At 52.1% G+C, this 19,286-nt stretch overlaps 1 protein-coding gene and 1 pseudogene across 4 annotated transcripts in view; one reads left to right on the plus strand and one right to left on the minus strand.

Annotated features, from left to right (window-relative positions):
- The window catches only part of GAK (cyclin G associated kinase), a 1,908,861-nt gene that overhangs the window by 657,941 nt on the left and 1,231,634 nt on the right, over positions 1-19,286 (minus strand). The window lies entirely within an intron of this gene.
- Positions 7,723-8,142, plus strand: LOC147727868 (ATP synthase F(0) complex subunit C3, mitochondrial pseudogene; annotated as a pseudogene).

Consider the following 19,286-nt stretch of genomic DNA (forward strand, 5'->3'; position numbering starts at 1 on the left):
AAGTCCTTCCTCAAGGAATCCGACGGCCCAGCTCGACGAGAACCGGCTCCCTGGCACCTCTGACCTCTACCCACGTCATCAGCTCAGCTGTGATCTGTGGGTGCGACGAGACCTCGAGGGACCGGCCATCATCAGAACCTGCACGCTCTTAAAACCAGCACGACCATCGAGGTAACTCTCTGGTGAGTGCTCTGGGGTCCGAGAAGCCCCGACCCTGAGCCGCTCCAGCACCGAAGTGCAGCTCCCCGGCATCTCCACGATCTGCGTGGGGCCCTTCTGCTCGCTGCTCAGCACGTTGTCTGGTCACTAGCCGCTGGCTGGTGCCCTTCCTTGACGACGACCGACAATCAACACTGCTGGTCTGGTTGCTCCAGACTGGCCCTTGCTTCCATCTTTGCGAGAAGCACCCCGGACCCTCCTGGTCCACTCAAGACGCCATCTTAGGCCCACCACGTGGCCCTGAGATTTGCCAAGGCTTGTTGCCCCATCCTGGGCCCAGCGACGCCGACAGCATCATCCTTCGTGGGACAGCTCGCACCTCCACCGTGGTCGCCGACAACGCCTCCTGGTCCGTGAGACTGCAGAGCCTAGCGTCGCCCACTCACCTGGTCGAGGTGACGGCCAACCGGTGCCCTCCTGGTACCCTCTGACTACTGGCTAGTAGTACGAACTTGGTCCCCTCTGCTTTCAGGTATCCACACTCTCTGATCCAGGCTTGGATCTCTACGAACTATTCAGCACTGGTCGCCGGCCAGCAACTCCTTTTCTTCCGGCTCCTGGCTCGTCAGCGAAGACCCCGACGCCTGTAAGACTTGTGCAGCCGCAGCCCTCGTGGCTAGGTAACTCGGCATTTCGGTGCCTGCATAGCCTCTTTACTCTAGGGTCCCGAGTCCCTCGCTTCCGACTTGCCTTATCGGGTCCGCCCGAGACCTTAATCTTTCCGTGTCCTCGGACACTTGTTTTAATTGTGCACTTGAAGTATTTGCTAAAGAGATTTGGTTTGTGCTTAGTACCCTGTCCTCATAAAGAGTACAGGGCTGTTGTGATTCTTAATAAATACATTGTTTATTTTCATAACACTTGTGTGGTGTCCTTTCACTGGGTGTTCAAGGGGTACATGTGTGGTAAACAGCTGGCTTAACACGCCCTCTCGAGTCTTTAGCCTTAGACTGCTCGTATCCACGCTACTAGGATAGCTGGTCTTTAGGTTGACTTACAACCAAACACCATAAGGGTCGTTGGGACGATACATAGCGGTCGCTAGAATAGCGAACGTTGCATATCGGGCCAACTTCTCACAGTAACGATATATCTGTAAGAGACATTAGTTAGTGATAGATCCCTTACCTTAGAATATCCCCAGGCGTCAGACTGAATCCGGAAAGTTTTGCGTAGCAGTACCCTTGCGCGTCGGTAGGCATCGTCTGCGGCTCCGAGTCCGTCGTCGGCGCCGTGATGACGTCGTCGGAGTACGTAGACGCCGCCTCCGCGTGCTGACGTCAGTTCTTAGCCACAGCTTTTCCGCGCCAGAAGCGCAGAGCCATGACAAAAACCGACACTGGTGCCAAGAAACTAGGGCCCTGAAAGGGGATGACCTTAACCCTAGATATCGGTTCGCAGAACGGGGAGGATGGGTGGGTCGGTAAGGAATCTATCACTAACTAATGTCTCTTACAGATATATCGTTACACAAGTAGTAACTTGTGCTTCTGAAAGAGACACGTTAGTGATAGATTCCTTACCTTAGAATAGATACCCCAGCAATACCATCCCCGTGGTGGTGGGTCTGCGAACCAATATTTACACCAGAAAGTCCCGGAGAACGGAACGGCCGAAGTAGCCGTCCCTCCGGACTTGACTGTCCAGGCAGTAGTGCCTTGCAAACGTTTGCAACGAGGCCCACGTAGCTGCCAGGCAAATGTCCTGCAAGGGCACACCTCGGCCCAAGGCAGTTGTAGTGGCCGTGGCTCGAGTGGAATGAGCCCTCAGCCCAACAGGGGGTTCCTTCTTAGCCAAGGAGTAACACGCCTGGATGCACATGATAATCCATTGAGAAATGGTCCTCTTGTGCACCGCTTTCCCTTTCTTAGCGCCCGCGTACCCAACAAAGAGTTGATCATCCACCCGGAACTGGCGTGTGCGATCCAGATAGAACGAGAGCGCACGTTTTGGGTCCAGACGGTGGAGCCTCTCCTCCTCTCTCGAGGGGTGCGGAGGCGGAAAGAAGGTGGGCAATGTGATGGACTGCCCAATGTGGAAGGCCGTGAACACCTTAGGCAAGAAGGAGGGCCTAGTCCTCAAAACAACCTTGTCCGGATGGACTGAAAGGAAAGGAGGCTTACAAGAGAGAGCCTGGAGCTCACTCACTCTCCTGGCAGAGGTGATGGCTACCAGGAAGGCAGTCTTCAAAGAAAGAAGGCGAAGTGGACAGTTGTGAAGTGGCTCAAAGGGAGCGCACATCAGAAATGTTAGAACCAGGTTCAAGTCCCACTGAGGCATCACGAAGGGAACAGGAGGAAATGTATGAGTGATGCCCTTCAGGAATCTGTTTACGATAGGGGACTTGAACAAAGAAGGCTGGTCAGGCAGCCTCAGAAAGGCTGAAAGAGCCGAAAGATAGCCCTTGATAGTGCCCAGAGCAGAGCCCTGCTGGGCAAGAGAAATAAGGAAGAGAAGAACCTCAGAGAGAGGGGCATTGAGGGGATCCACAGCCTTTGCTGTGCACCATGCCACAAATCTGTTCCACCTGCAGGCGTATACCGACTTTGTGGAGGGCCGCCTGGCCGCCAGAATGATGTTGCAAACTTCAGGAGGCAAGTCAAATGGCCTCAACTGTCGCCGCTCAATCTCCAAGCATGGAGGAGGAGACTGGACAGGTTCGGGTGGAGGACTGTCCCCTGTTGCTGCGACAGAAGGTCCTCCTGAAGAGGCAGACGAACCGCGGGATCGACTGACATACAGAGTAGCTCGGGATACCAGTACCTTCAAGCCCAGTCCGGAGCCACAAGGATGACTTGTGCCCGGTCGCGCTTGATCTTCTTCAGCACTCTGGGCAGAAGAGGTATAGGCGGAAAGGCATACAACAGACGCAGCTCCACTCGCGACGAAAAGCCTCTCCGAGCAAGTGCCGCCTTGGAAATTCCAACGCGCAGAACTGATGACATTGCGCGTTCTCTTCGGTGGCGAATAGATCTAACCAAGGCTCTCCCCATCGCAGAAAGAGGCCTTGCGCCACGTCCGAGTTCAGACGCCATTCGTGTTCCATCGAGCACCGACGGCTGATTTTGCCCGCCCTGCCGTTCAGAGAACCTGCCAGGTGTTGAACCACCAGAGTCACGCCCTGATGTTCCAGCCATTGCCAGAGGCGCAGAGCCTCCTGGCAAAGGGTCCATGACCCCACACCGCCCTGTTTGTTGCAGTACCACATGGCGGTGGTGTTGTCCGTGAACACCTGCACTGCACTCCCTCGGACAGACGGGAGGAATGCTTTCAGTGCCAGACGAATCGCCCGCAGCTCCAACAGATTGATATGGAGCCGGGACTCCGCCGGAGACCAGAGTCCTCTGATCTCCGCCTCTCCCAAGTGGCCTCCCCAGCCCTGGAGGGACGCGTCCGTCACAACAACGTGCTCCGGTTGGGGAAGGGAGAGGGATCTGCCGTTGACCCAATCGCGGTCCGTGAGCCACCACTGCAGCTGTCTCGCAGTGCCCTCCGAGATCAGGACATGGTCGGACAGGTTGCCCCGGTGCTGGGCCCACTGAAACTTCAGGTTCCACTGCAGAGCCCGCATTCGCCACCGTGCCTGATGCACCAGAAGGATTCAGGAGGTAATCAGCCCCAGAAGTCGCAGCGTCAACCTGACCGAAACCCGGGATAACGGCCCGAAGATCGGAATCAGAGCCTGTATATCCCGGACCCGCTGTTCGGGCGGGTAAACCCGAAACTGCGCCGAGTCAAGAACCGCTCCGATGAAAAGGAGCTTCTGAGAGGGGCACAGGTGTGACTTCGGCACATTGATGGAAAATCCCAGCCGGTGCAGAAGATCCCCCGTAGTCTGGAGGTGGCTGACGACTGCCTGGGGCGAGCCCGCCTTCAACAACCAGTCGTCTAGGTAGGGGAAGACTGAGACCCCTAACCTGCGTAGGTGAGCTGCGACCACCGCCATCACCTTCGTGAACACCCGTGGGGCGCTGGTAAGGCCGAAGGGGAGCACGGTAAACTGAAAGTGCTCGAGGCCTACCGTGAACCGCAGGTAACGCCGGTGGGCCGGCAGGACGGGGATGTGGAATTACGCATCCTGCAAGTCCAACGCTACCATCCAGTCTCCTGGGTCTAGGGCAGCCAAGACCTGAGCCAGTGTCAGCATTTTGAACTTCTCCTTCCGGAGGAAGCCGTTGACGTTCCTCAGATCCAAGATAGGGCGTAGGCCCCCTTTGCCCTTCTTGGGTACCAGGAAGTAGTGGGAGTAGCAACCACGTCCTACTTCTGGCCCAGGAACGCGCTCGATGGCCCCCTTGGCCAAGAGGGCCGAAACTTCCTCCTGCAGGAGCCGCAAGTGATCCCCCGATACGCGGTGGTGTTGCGGTGGCATGGCTTGAGGGGTCGTCTCGAAGGGGAGGGAGTAGCCCCTTCGGACGATCTGCAGCACCCACCTGTCCAAAGTGACTGTGCGCCAGTGAGAGTGGTGATGGCGAACCCTGCCTCCCACTGGTGTCACATGGGCTGAAAAGCACGGACTAGGAGGGTTTAGAGGCGGATGCTGCGGGGGCAGGTGTGGACTGGCTCCGCTTGTTTCCCCGACCGCCTCCACGGCGGTTTCCACGGCCGCCGCCGCGCTGGACGACAGTTTGCGGCGAGTGGCTGGCGGCACGTGTGGGGGCGCCCCCTCCTTTGCCAAGAAAGGAGCGAAAGGCACCCATTTGCTGGCGCGGGGCCTAGAGGCCCAAGGACTTGGCCGTAGCCCTGGAGTCCTTAAAGCGCTCAAGCGCGTGGTCTGCCTTGTCGCCAAAGAGGCGACGGCCATCGAACGGCATGTCCATGAGTGTATTTTGGACGTCTGCCGAGAAGTTGGCGGACCTCAGCCAGGCGTGGCGTCGTATCGCCACGTCGTAGCCATCGCTCTGCCCAGCGAGTCAGTAGTATCCAGTCCGCACCTGATTGAATACTTTGCTGCGTCCCGGCCCTCCACTAGGGCTTGGCCGAGTTTGGCCCGTACCTCAAACGGACACTCTGGCAGCACTTCCGCCACCGTTTCTCACAGAGAGTGGGTGTAACGGCCCAAGAGGCATGCAGTGTTGGAAGACCGCAGTCCCAAGCTAAGGGACGAGAATACCTTCTTGCCGTAGGCCTCTTACGTCTTGGATTCCCGATCTGGGGGAGCCGTCGGGAATGCGGTCTGGGAGTTAGAGGCCTGGATGACCAGACTCTTGGGGGTGGGGTGGGTGGACAGGAAACATGGGTCGCCCGGGGCCGGGCGGTGGCGTCTGGCCACGTTCCTATCTACAGGCGAAACTGTAGCGGGCCTGGACCAAGTGCCCAAAAGAACATCCGTCAAGGCCTCATTAAACGGCAGCAGAGGCTCCATGGAGCATGACTGCGGCTTAAGGACCTCAGTGAAGAGGTTAATCCTCACGGCGCGACGGGGAGCTCAAGGCCCAAGGCCTTAGCAGCCCTCGTCAACACCACACTATAAGTAGCACCCTCCTCCGAAGCCACGGTAGGAGGAGAGACAAATCCAGTGTCTGGAGAGGTGTCCAGGCCACTGGCCTCCCCAAGGTCTCCTGTCCAGTCCATGTTAGACTGACACTCCCTGGTCAGAGGGTCCTCAGACCCCTCCCAATTCTCCTCGTCCCCCATCTCCTGAGATTCAGGATCATAAGTGAATGGGGTGGGTTCATAGAATTGAAATTCTCCGAACGGCGTCGAGAGCGGCGCCGACAGGCGTCGTCCCGACGTCGGAACCCAGTGAGAGGAGGCATCGGGGACGGCGCCGGAGGGGACACCACACGGACCGATGCCTGGGGGGTCGTAAGGTCCACCGGTGACGATCCATCGCCAGAGGAGGGCCCAGCGGTGCCCTGCGGCGCCGGGCCCGAAGGCACCGACGACGCCGGGGCCGCTGTGCCCTGCGGCGCCGAGCCCGAGGGCACCGGCGGTGTCGGGATCGTGGAGCCCTGCGGCGCCGGGCCCGAAGGCGCCGGCGGCGTCGAGGCCGAAGCACCCGACGGCGTCTGGGTCGTAGCCCCCGACCCACTAGGGCCCCCAGACGGGTTCACTGGGCCCGAAGGCACCGCGGAACCCGTCGGAGGAGAAAGGGACCTCATGGCCATGAGGAAGCGCTCGATCTCCTCCGGCGTCGCGTTCAGCCCAGGGACCGGAGGGTATGGGGCCGAACGCGGCGCCCGCGACTCACGAGGAGCCGCGTGGGCGGTGTCACCCGAAACCCCGGCCGCATCGCGCGAGCGTCGGGGGGAGTCAGAAGAGCGATGATGTCTCTTCGACTTCTTATGTTTCTTACCTGACGACTTGGACCCGGAGGAGTGGCGCCGACTCCCGGAGCTGTGACGGCTCCGTCCCCGCGATCTGTCCCTTCGTGGGACCGGGACCGGGACCTCACACGGCGCGGGGCCGACTGGCGGATCTCGAGTCGCCTGCGGGACCGCTCCCGCCTGGCCTTCCTCGAGAGGGCCCAACAGTCGGAGCAGGCCTCGTCGTCATGGTCGACGCCCAAACACATAAGGCACAAGCGGTGGGGGTCCGTGACCGACATGGTACGGTCGCACTCGTCGCAATGCTTGAAGCCGGGCATCCCTAACGGCACCGTCGGAGTCGTAAAGACTTCGAAATGGATCAAAAAAGATCACAAAAGTTTAGTCAAAAAGTGACTAGGGAACTGCTCTTTCCAGATCTGCGCTGGCTGGTGCGGAAAAGAGAAGAACTGACGTCAGCACGCGGACGCGGCGTCTAAGTACTCCGACGACGTCATCACGGCGCCCACGACGCCGACGACGGACGCGGAGCCGCAGACGACGCCTACCGACGCGCAAGGGTACTGCTACGCAAAACTTTCCGGATCCAGTCTGACGCCTGGGGATATTCTAAGGTAAGGAATCTATCACGAACGTGTCTCTTTCAGATTGAAGGGGCAACTGATTTGGTAATAGATGTGGGCTTGTCAGTTCTCCTTCTAAAAGTAATGCCGATGCGGTCGATGAGTCGTGTCCTGGAGGTGCTGCATCGCTCCTTCAGGAGTTGCTCATATTTGCAGTTGATACGTCAATTTTTAGTTTATTCTGGCATTTTCGTTGTCTTTTCTTTTCGACAACCAGTGTGAGTTATGGTTTTTAGATGGAGGGTAGTTTAGCGACTACTGTCTCTGTTGGGTTTTGGGAGAGTTGGACTGGTGTGTACTTTCAGGGGGGTGGATTATGTGCCTGGCTTGAAGCCTGGGTTGAGGCGTATGAGTGTGTGGTAAGAATATTGGTTGCTGCGGTTTTAAGAATTTTGATACCTAAAGTAATTAGGCTTGAGTAAGCCATGAATTCTGATACAACTGTTTGAAGAGATTATCACTGTATTGTATATATGTATGTATTTCTGTATTTTCCCTATTTAAAATGTATACAAAAAGTAAAAAATAATGTAACGCCACTTCGAACTCTGCAGCCGAGCGGGTGACCGGGTTTTTGACAGCAGCCCCCTGTGAACCCCCGATAAATCACCATGTACCCCTGTGCCAAGCTTGTCTGCACCCCTACCTTGGTCCGTGCTGGGTCCCGCGCTCTCTACAGACCAATTTCAGCAACTATATTGTCTTGGCCAGAGGTCAGGACAGGATAGGGGAACACAGCGCAGGTTTGTTGGACTCCGAGCACGGTAGCACTCGGGGAATTCCAGACTAGTGCAATCAGCAGGGACATTGACACTGCTGCCAAATTTATTGGCGCTGGTGCTGCCACAGTTGGGGTGGCTGGTTCCGGGGCTGGCATTGGAACCGTTTTTGGCAGTTTAATTATTGGTTATGCCAAGAACCCTTCTCTGAAGCAACAGCTCTTCTCTTATGCTATCCTTGGATTTGCACTTTCTGAAGCCATGGGTTTGTTTTGTTTGATGATTGCGTTCTTGATCAGGTTTGCCATGTAAAGGTGATGCTCAAGATGTTGGCATTAGATGATACAGATGTGATTCTACATATTTAAGTAAGTAAGTAAGCTTTATTCGATAAAAAATCATATCATAAAAGCATTTCATACATTTTTAAAAACATTAAAATAGCAATCATCAGCATAAGAACATTTCATAGCAGCATGTTAGATGTGAAGGCTCAGTCACTGGATTAACAGTTTCCTTGCAGTCCTAAGACGCCAGGCCCAGCCCAAAAATTTTGCCATGCAGGTAGAAAAGAAAGGTCTAGCGTCTGTACGTAAAATACGCAGTGCTTCTAGATGAGAACGAGTTCCCAAACACCTGCAGAGGGGCTTCAACCACCTACGTCTCGGGGCTGCATAAACATTGCACTCAAACAGCATGTGAGACACAGACTCTATCCTTAGATCACAAAAAGGGCAGTAAGGTACGGTTTGGGCCGGCGGTTTCCAAGTGGACGTAAACTCGCATAATGGGAGCACCCCCACCCTAAACTTGATGTACAATGATCTGTCCCATGAGCTCTGGATAATATCCAAATAAGGTTCCCTGGACGGTGACTCTTTAATCGACAGGAACAGTAATACAGATTTGCAATGGGTTGTACTGCAAACCCTCTCACTGTCTACCCATGCCCAATAGACCTTTTTGAGCTGTTGTTTCGGGGGTGCAGATTTATTAGCCCAAGCCTCTCCTAATCCTAATTTATGCAACAACTTCTTGACTTCTTTGAGCCAGATGATTTTATGCGAGCCCGGCAGTGACATAATGTCATTCAGGGCTTCTGCATAACTTCGAAGCTCCTGCACGTTCCAGATTCTGGACCATAACAGGAGTGGGCGTAGTTTCGCTTGATCGCAGATAGCCCGGGTACCTGCATCTAGCAGCAATGGGATGGTTGGTGTGCTGTGGGGCAACCCCATAAGGTCTTTGTGAAAGTTATTCTCAAGGCAAGCCAGAGTGTCGACTCTATGAGTGCCCCACAGTTCGGCACCGTAAAGTGCCGCGCTCACAACCCTTGCCCTATAGATGTCCAGGGGTGCCCCAATAGGTTTTAATGATGAGGCTCGCTGCTCCTTGAGCAAGGCACCTGCCACCCTTTTGTGCGTCAAGAATACTTTATGGTGATGTGCCTTCCAGCTCATAGTGTCACTGATGCGTATTCCCAGGTAGTCAAATTCTTTAACGCGATCAAGTGGAACAGAATCTAGGAGCGGAGGAGAGACAGATTTTTTGGGCGGATTAAGAACCAAAAATTTGGTTTTCCCTATATTTATGGCCAAACCCCTTTCATCACAAAAGGCCTTAAAGCTGGAGAGCAGCGATTGGATGCCCATTGGGGATTTCGAAATAAGGAGGGTATCGTCCGCGAACAGGAGCGTCGGAATTTTCCTACCAGCAAGGGTGGGTGCGTCTGATGGTTGCTGAAGTAAGTGCTCCACCACTCCGTTGATATAAAGAGAGAACAGAGTGGGGGCAAGCACACACCCTTGCCTAACGCCCCTGTCCACGGGTATACGAGATGTTTTCTCTCCCTGTGTACCCCATCTAATTTGGGCAAAATTCCTGTCATGGAATTTTACAAGGAGCGAGAGCAGGTAGGGGGGGAGGCCTAACCCATCGAGGACGTTCCATAAAAGTGCTCGTGGTACTAGGTCGAACGCAGTCCGCAAGTCAATGAAGACCAAGTACAGACTGCCCCCTCCCAGCACCACCACTTTCCAATAGATCATCAGAAGGCGGAACGTCTGCTCGATTGTGCCTGTTCCTGCTCTGAAACCCGCTTGAAGATCTGACAGGATATTATTTTCATCGGCCCACTGACTAATTCTGCCCAATACCACTTTTCCTGCCACCTTTTGGGAAGAATCCAATAAGCTAATTGGCCGGTAGTTCGCTGGATCGTCCCTAGAACCTTTTTTAAAAATGGGTACAACTTCAGCGCCCCTCCAGGAGTCTGGAAAAGCACCGCCCAGTAATACCTCATTCAAAAGGGAGGAAATGAATCTGCTCCAGGAAGACGGGTAATTCCTGATTAGATCTCCTGGGATCCCATCAGGACCTGCCGCTTTGTTTGGGACGATGGATTGGATTGCTCTTTCAACATCCAAGCTGGTAAATAGCTCGGCCTGGCACATGGGAGCAAAAATAGATTTAGGCAGTGAAACCGTGGGTGGGACCCCTGGCTGGAAAGGACCTGAAGGGGCAGAATATAATTTCAGAAAATGGTCAAACCATACACCCCCTGGAATGTTACAAGTGAGCTGTTGGTCAATCGGCTTTTCCCTGGATCTTAAAAGGTCCCAGAACCCCTTGGCGTCCTTCCTGGTGCTTGCCTCTACTAGATCTCCCCAAAAATTAGAATCATATTCCTGCTTGGCTACAGATACGGTTTTTTTATAAGTTTTCCTAGCGGCCCTAATATCAGCTGCATTTTTGGATTTTAATGTGGCCACGAGTTCCCTCTTAGCTACGCGACATTTGCCTGTAAACCACTTAGCTGATTGTTTCGCGGGGCCCCTACGGGTAGATTGGGGAACAATGAATAAATTACTCAATGCCAAAACAGTCTCGGTGTATAGGGGTAGAATCTTAGTATCAGTTAGCTCTGGGGTGTCCATCCAAGACTCTACTCTTTCCAAGATAGTCCCGGCTTGGGCCATCCTTGTTTCGTCGGCTGAAACTTTTGCCCACTTCAGGCGCCTACTACAGTTTGTGGGGGCTAGTTCGTGGGTAGATTTCCAGTTATGGCCAGGAGGGCCTTGGTTTCCACCCTGCCAAGGAGATGAGATAGTTAGTGATAGGGGATTGTGATCACTATCACTTGACGCTATAACCTCCATGTCTTGGTGATGTTGCCAGAGGTTATAGTTGAGCATCACAAAATCAATCCTTGATGTGTGGCCTGGTCTGTTGTAGGTGTGGGCACCTGAGTGGTCAGATTTGGAGCGCCCATTTGCTGCACGCAAGTTGTGCTCCATGCAAAGAGCATTAATCTCGATGGCGTTTTGCGACCATTTAGGGATCGGGTCAAGGCTAAGAATAGGGATGCCTCTCCTGGAATCCTCCTCAAAAGTGTCCAAGATGTCTTCTCTGGCCAGGGGTTCAAAACAGCAATTGAAGTCGCCTGCGAGCATTACATAAGAGTCCACACTGCAGGCTGCCAAATTGTGGTCTAGGCCTGTAGAGGGTAGATGGGATGCGCCACCTTTGGCACCCCTCAGGTAGATATTAAAGAGTTCCACACTTCTTCCCCCTTTGTGGGTTATCGTTAACCACTGGAGATCAGGTGACTGGGTGTTTCTTACTTTCGCTCTGAAGTCCAATGCAACATTGATCCAAATGATTAGGCCGCCTGAGGGGCGACCTTTGGAACCTTGTTCCTGGGCAGCGGGGATAAAAAAAGTAGAAAATCCCACTCGATGTCTTGGCTCCATGCACCAGGTTTCCTGGAGAAGGCAGATGTGATATGGTTCCAGGAAATCATTCCATTCAGGATTGTTGAAATTACGATCAAGACCAGCCACATTCCAACTTAAGATTTTTAGGGCAGAGTCACCGGGTGAAGAAGCATTGGTAAGAACAATAGGCCTGGGAGAAACAAACGTATTCTCAAGTTTAGGAGACCTTACAGGTAGCTCAGATTGCTGGTTAGGGGTCACAAGGCAACCAGAAGAAGAAGGACCTGATGCTTCGATAGAGGTAGCTTCAGAGTGGGACCTATAAGGTAGGTACCGCCAATCTTCCCTGTTAGGAGTTTTAATTGTATCAGATGTGGAGGGTTCCCCTACAAACCGCAGGCTAGATGGTCGCACCGCTTTATTTATTACAAACTCTGAACCAGTGCAATCTTTGGAATCATGCCCCTGCAGTGGTGAGATTTCCGTGCGGAGTTGGTTAGCTGGGTGCTCTGGGAGTCAATCCACCTCCTCCAAGGTCCCAAATCTATTGTACGTGGAGAGACCGTTCCAATGTAGTAGGGTCTCCTTCTGGCCACGGGGCTTATTCAGCCATGGATGTTGCTGGACCAGTGTCCAATTTTCCCCCTGGGTTCGACTTGGTCGGGGAGGATAGAAAAAGGATACTGGTTTAGGTGTAACTAGGGAGTCATCATTATTTGGCCACATGCAAATGTGATGCGCCGTGTGGGGATCTTCAAAGGTCACTACTACGCAGTCTCCCGGGATAGATTTCAGCGTTGGGCCTACCCAGGGAGTTCTGCGAACCATTAATACACGACTTCTTTGACCGTTGGGGATTGGTCTGTTTACGTTTAGCCAGTGCATTATTTTATTTTTGAGCGACCAGTGATTTTCAGATTGACCGTCACCTATCATGGGAACACCCGTCAGAACAACCGCATAATCATTTGCCTCTGGGGGGAGGTCAATATAGCCACCTCTGAAGTTGTCTTTTGCTGGAGGGGCTTGGGATTCAGTAGGAATCGACCTGTTGGGTAATTTATGCTTGAAATTTTGCTGATGGCGTGAAGTGTCCCGTGGAGGGGCGTTTGGTTTTTCACGAGCCTGCTCCACCGTAACAGTCCTAGGTTTGGGGACGGGTTTTGTTAAAGGTGGAACATTAGAGGAAGTTTGGTTGGTGCAAGGTGCAATGGGTTGTGACACTGGGTCAGCAGCAGTAATGCCCTGGTTCTCAAGAGTCTTCAACCCCAGAGTGGCCAAAGCAATAATGCTCTTCTCCATTTCTAGCAAGTTGTTTTCAATCCTAGAAAGTCTTAGCAGCTTTTTGAGAGTCTCCCATACCACCTCTATGAAATCCTTATTAATATTAGTTAACCCATCTACTTCAGGGTCCGCACCTGCTGGAATATTAGTGGAGGGAATGGATGGAACCCCTTCCTGTCCCCCGCTAGGTGGCTGCGCATTAAGAGTAGGCTCTGCGCCAGCACTAAGTGCTGCGGTGTTAGTTAAAGGCAGATCTTTGGGAACAGCAATTTTCGCTTTTTTGCGGAAATAAGCAGAGCGAGAATTGCGTTTCCTCTTTGGTTGCTACCCACTTGGGGTAATATTAGGTAAATTTTTCAAAAAGGGAACACTTGAGGTTGGGTTGGGCATACTAGATGGTGTTGGTAGAATTATTTCAACGTTATTTTCCAAGGCCACCTGACAAGTAGCCGGGGTCGGGGAATGGTGAACATCGACCTGAGTAATTATACAATGTGGAAGGGCCGGGCGCTCAGGGGTGACAGAAGCAGCTATGTGGCCCAGGGAGGATTTCTTGGAAAGTGCAATTACTTGGGACAATCGTCTAGCAGCATCTAATTCTAGCGAAACCCGGTTTTGGAGTTTGGATATCTCTTTGTCAATAGCTATGTTGGTACGTGTAATAAAATCATCTACATATTTTACTCTGGCTCCCAAGAGATGTGTTGTCATGGAAAAGTACTTTCTTTGCAAGGTTGTTTCATTAAAAATAGTGATAAAACTTGTAAAAAAAATAAATAAAAATGTAATGTAAACTGAAAAAAGATGTTTAATGTGCAAAGAAAACATTTTAATAATAGAATAAAATATAAAACAAAACATTGTTTGTCTTAACCTTGGTGGTGTTGCATTATATTGGTGGGCTTATTAACATATCAGAACCTGTTCCGGTCACACAAAAAGCAATATAGGTCAGGAAAGAGGTATTTTGTGCTTGTCGTTTTTTACATGCATTCATAAAAAACATGTGGATCTTATCTACTGGACAAAGTTATAATCATTTACAAATTCTTCCTCAGGTTTATGGCAAAAGCAGCTAGTTAAAGATGGAGATCAAGAAAAGCAATAACTAGGAATATTGCTAATGCCTTATGACTTCAAGAATTACTGTTTTGCAGTTATCGATAACTTGCTGCGCTACTAAAAATGTAAAATCAAGACAATTTTTAACCCAATAATCGACTTCATATTCTATGCCAGGACTGTAGGCGAAAATTATGCTATTTCTTCCTTCGCTTTATTACAACATTTTTAAACAGCAGCTTATTAAAAAACATGTATAAAAACTACATTTTCCATAGAACTAGGGAAAAGAAAAACACAGTCTTTGGGCAGTCCTTCCACAGTGTCCCTGACTATCCAATAAGATGCTGTGTCATTTCCTGCACTTCCTTTTTCTTCGCTGCTCAGCAGCTAGAGATAAGCGCTTTTGAATCTTTCAATTGTGCAGTTACTGTCTAATGCGGGAATATTGTATTACGCTATTGTTTTATGGTATCTGTGGTGAAAATGGGTTTCCGAGACTCTTGTTGCCATGGGAACACTTGACGCTCTTGATGCGGCTGATATTTACACTTGCGGCCAGGAGTGCGGACCGCCGCCCGCTAGAGGGAGCTGCGGAGCAGTCGTGTATCGGTGATTCGGAGCGCGCTTCTGTCAGATCGAGTAGAGAAGTGCCCCATCACTGTTTCTGCCCGCACTCTTTTTTGCTGCCTGAAACGGCCAGCAAGACTGGGTCTGTATTGCCCCTGATTGGTCCTACGCCCGTTTTTGATACACGGGTAGGTAGTGGTGCGGTTGCACCAGCTGAGTGAGCCCTCACGCCCTGTTCTACAGGGTCAGTACTTCTGTTTGGCTTCTAGCCAGAGTGATTTTCTGACACCCGTCCAGGCTGATACCCCCTGTACCTTGAGGGTGTTGTGGTGTCCTGGGGATTTGACAACCCCCATAAATTGTGTGCCTTTGGCCCCCTTAATACCCTGAGAGTCCCTCAGCCTATACATTCCTTGGGCACTGCGTGAGTGTGCTCATTGGCTTTGAGCTTGTGTGTGTTATTTTCTTGGCTATAGAGCACAAATATTATGAGGAGGTGGACTCCCTTTCCTATCTACAATGGGATGATGATTTTTATAATAAGGTGGATAACTCCATCTATAGGGCAGTCACTGAGCTTATGACCCCGATGGAACATTGTTTGGCTGACAAAATTAAGCAGCTGTGCACCTGAGTGGGACAGCCGCCTCAGACTAACCCGGCGGAGACCCAGAGGGAACCAGACGGTTCCCCTCCCCCCAAGAAGTGTGACGGGGGGAGGGTGTTGATAAGGATGCCTTTGAACGCCTCAAGCAGGCGTTCTTGGAGCACACGGCGCCCATAGTGCTTCCCCAGGAGTCGGCTCCTCTCAGTTCGGACCCCCAACCGGTTTCGTCCCAGACTCAGCAAGGAAACACTCCAGACGTGTCCGATGATGAGGCAGGTTCCTCGAAGTCTTGGCGCCCATTGGTTCCAACTGAACCACCTAAGGCAGGCATTGCCGACATGTTAGATCCGGATGATATTGTTTATCCGAGGCCGGCTAAATGGGTTCCCTCCGAGAAGGCCACCTTATATTTAGCGTCCCAGCTCAGAAAACTGTTAAAGAAGGAGGCCAGAAGTCGACTGCAAGCGGAATGCCCCCGACCTACCCGGGACGGTAGGTGGCCCTTACCCCCAAAATTGAAGGAAAGATAGTCACCTCCCTAGCTAAGTTCATCAAAGACCCCAAATAAGGGATAGATCGTTCCAGGACAAGCTATTAGACGCCATTGGCCCAATGACGAAAATCCTGGACATAGCGTATTAGGCCCGTATTTTGGGCTCCTTGATTGAGCTTTAGGTCCTGTCATCTTGGGCGCAAAGGGCAATCTGCTTTATGGGCAATGCCAATTGTGCCCCCTCAACGGAAAGACGTAGGTCCCTTTAGATAAAAGTTGACCCCAAACTTGGTGATTTGGCCTGTTCCGAGGCAGTGGCAACGGCACAAGGGGGGTTTATTTGGTGAGCCCTTCGTCCAAGAACTGGACAAGTTAGTCGCACATTTACGTCCTTAGATAAGGCCAACGCAAATATTAAGAGAGTCTTTAACACTTGGGTTTTCTGCGGAGCCGGTCGGGGTAGGAGCCGCTCGCCCGGCCGTGCTCAACACCAGAACCCCCAGGGCAGGGGGCAAGGCTCCGGACGTGAGCAGTAGCAAACAGATCAGCGCTTTACTAACTTCTACCCGACAAGAGGACAGCGCTTCGGAGGCCGAGGAGGTTACAAAGGAGGTAACGGTAATGTGAACGGTGAGTGTTTTGCCCGTTGCGCAGGTGTGAGTTGGGGGCAGGCTGGCACAGTTCTTCCCCACTTGGGAAACTCTTACAGGGGACGCTTGGGTCCTGCAAACAGTGAGAGGGTTCCAAATAAAGTTTTACGGTTCTCCCCGTTAGGACGTCCGTCCGCGCTCAATAGTTTTTTCTGTGGCAGACGCAGCTATGGTTGACGAGGAAGTGGCCGGCCTGCTCTGCAAAGGGGCGGTGTGTTGTACGGAAGTCCATCCCGGAGGTTTTCTCAGCAACCTATTTTTGGTTGACAAGACCGACAGGGGTGGGAGACTGGTTATCAACCTTCGGGAATTCAACGAGTGGCTGGTGTACAGGCATTTCAAAATGGAGGGCATTCATTTGCTCAGTGATGTACTCCTGCCACTCGATTGGATGGTGCGGCTGGACCTGAAGGATGCGTATCTAGTGGTCCTGATTTTTTCCACCGCACAGATGGTTCCTTCAATTTCTTTGGCGTTGACAATCTTACAAGTTACAGTGTCTTCCGTTCGGGATTTCCTCGGCCCCATGGTGCTTCACCAAGGTCCTCAAGCCAGCGGTGGAATACTTGAGAACACACTGAGTCCGCTTGATCCTCTACTTAGACAATATTCTTATCTTTGCCCAATGTCCCGTGCAGCTGCGGAGTCACCTGCAGATGGCAGTGTCTTTGATTCAGGAGTTGGGGTTCGTGATCAACGAATAGGTGTCCCGCCTAGTCCCAACTCAGAAGGCAGTTTTTCTGGGGTTCGTGATAGACTCAGTCTCATCTTCACTAAGTCTACCCTCCAGGAAGGTGGCGAAGATTCGGCACGAGATTGGCCAACCCTGGCCAAACAGGGGACTTCTCTGCGTCAGATAGCCTGCCTGGTGGGTCTTTTTTCGGCCTCCATTCAGGCGATTTTCCCGGGTCCTTTGCATTACCGGGCCCTCCAGCGCTTGAAAGCTCATCATCTGCGGAGAGGCCAGACGTATTCTCAGATAGTCCCTTTGACAGAAGAGGTGCTCGAAGAGCTAGAGTAGTGGTTATCCAACATGGAGGCCTGGAACGGAAGAGCCATCTTCGGTTCAGCGCCTAATTTGGTGATAGAGTCGGACGCCAGCCAGGCAGGCTGGGGTGCGCGGTGTGGGGAGTTCTCCACCCTCGGAAGTTGGTCTCCTCAAGAGCAGCAACTACATATCAATTGTTTGGAGCTTCTAGCAGGCTCCTTTGCAGTCCGTTGCTGGACCAAGGATCGCGTCCAAGCTTCGGTAGTCCTCAAAATGGACAATGTGTCGGCGGTCAGGTATATCAATCACCTGGGGGGCCCTCGGTCCAAAGCCCTAGCGAACATGGCGAAGCAATTCTAGGATGTTTGGCCTTTCCAATCAGATCTCCGTCACGGCGAAGTACCTCCCAGGGCGAGAGAACTTAGGGGCCGATTGGCATTCTTGTTACCTGCGGGACACCAGCGTTTGGAAGCTGGATCCGGAGATTTTTCGTTACCTGCAGGAACGCTGGGGGCCTTTTTCCATCGACCTCTTTGCTTGTCGCCTCGATCGGACAAGGGAGAAAGAAGAATGAGATCCATTCAGATTCCAAACTATATATCAAAAATCAAATGAGGGAGAATGGACCACTTGTAACTACGTAGCCAGGGTTTTTTATGGTACTGGTTGACCTTGATAAAAAACACTCATACACGCACGTAGATGGAAAGGCGGTATATCTTGATTCTCCGCCACTTTCGCTGCGTTAGTGCATCATCATAGGGTCTTTTGATTAGTTTCCTTTCCTTTCTGGGCAGAAACTTTGCAGCAATCGGGCCGGGCTGTGCTCCGCTCATATCAACGGGCTGGGCATCGCTCCGCCTTTCCCCTCGGCCGGGCTTGGCTCCGCCGAGCAACTTCCTCACTGGGCTTCACATCCCAGCTGCCCCATTTGCGGCAAGGACGCCGCCGCCAATTTTGCGTGGCGCCAGGAGGCGCTTAAAGGACGGACCGGAACCTCGTCCCGAGGGACGCGCGCAGGAGCGCGCTGGGAGAAGCCCGGGACAAGCACGGGCCGTTTGTGGCCGTCAGGGGCTGCAGGAGGCTGGGCTGGGCCCACCCCCTAACGATTAATCTTTGGCGTTACTCCAACAGCTGATTGTATTTTGTATTAAGTCGAGGTGGTGTGTCATTACACATATAGTATATAGTAGCATCGCGGCTGTAGCATTTACTTTGATTTTGGACACGTTTCCCATATCCTAGCCCACTGTCTGAGCAGCCACCCATTGCTTTCCCTGAGCTCTTAGGATGTCTACAGACATATCGAACTTCCTACCTTTCACTGTTGGGGTCTCTATACTTGGCCCCTTGGATAAATATTTCGCAAGGGCAACCAAAGAAATAGATAAAAAACTTATGCTAGCGGAGAAACGCGCGGAGCGCCGTTTTTCCATCGATCTACCTAAAAAGAAACCACTGATTTCGCCCCAGAAGGTACCTACTTCTTTACAACCTGACAACACAAGCATGTCGGAAGCAGATGCTGAGTTATTTAGCACTGACAACATTCCACTCATTTTTCAAGATCACATTTCATCTCCTATTCCCATTGACATCACTAATGACTGTACTCCAAATGGGCCACCAGTGATTTCCAACTGTCTAATAGACTTAAATTCTCCCGTTGTCTTGGATCTTGTCTCCCAACATCAGTCAAGTTCTTCCAATCAACCAACTGAGACTGTCACTCCCATAGAGACACTTCCACTGGTTATAGCTAGTGCGAGTAAAGACAAATCCAAGAAACCCCCGAGGGCACATCGCTCTCCACCGAAGAAAAGAAGGAGAAAAGGTGGGGTTAAAAAAGGGGGAAATATTTCACGTGTCCTTCCTCCTCTGGCTGACCCAATGGATAAACCACCTGGTCAACCAGAGAAGGATGCATTAATAGGGCGCCCAATAACACCAATTATAGGGGTAGAAACATAGTCGACTAAAGAGACAATGGAGATGTTTGAACGTCTCCTAAAATCTCTCTTGCTTCCACTCATAGAGAGAGCAAAAGGCTAGGGCAAAAAATTGTTTGCATCTTGGCAGCTTCCCA

The sequence above is a fragment of the Lissotriton vulgaris genome, chromosome 3_1 (assembly GCF_964263255.1).
Source record: "Lissotriton vulgaris chromosome 3_1, aLisVul1.2, whole genome shotgun sequence".
NCBI lineage: Eukaryota > Metazoa > Chordata > Amphibia > Caudata > Salamandridae > Lissotriton > Lissotriton vulgaris.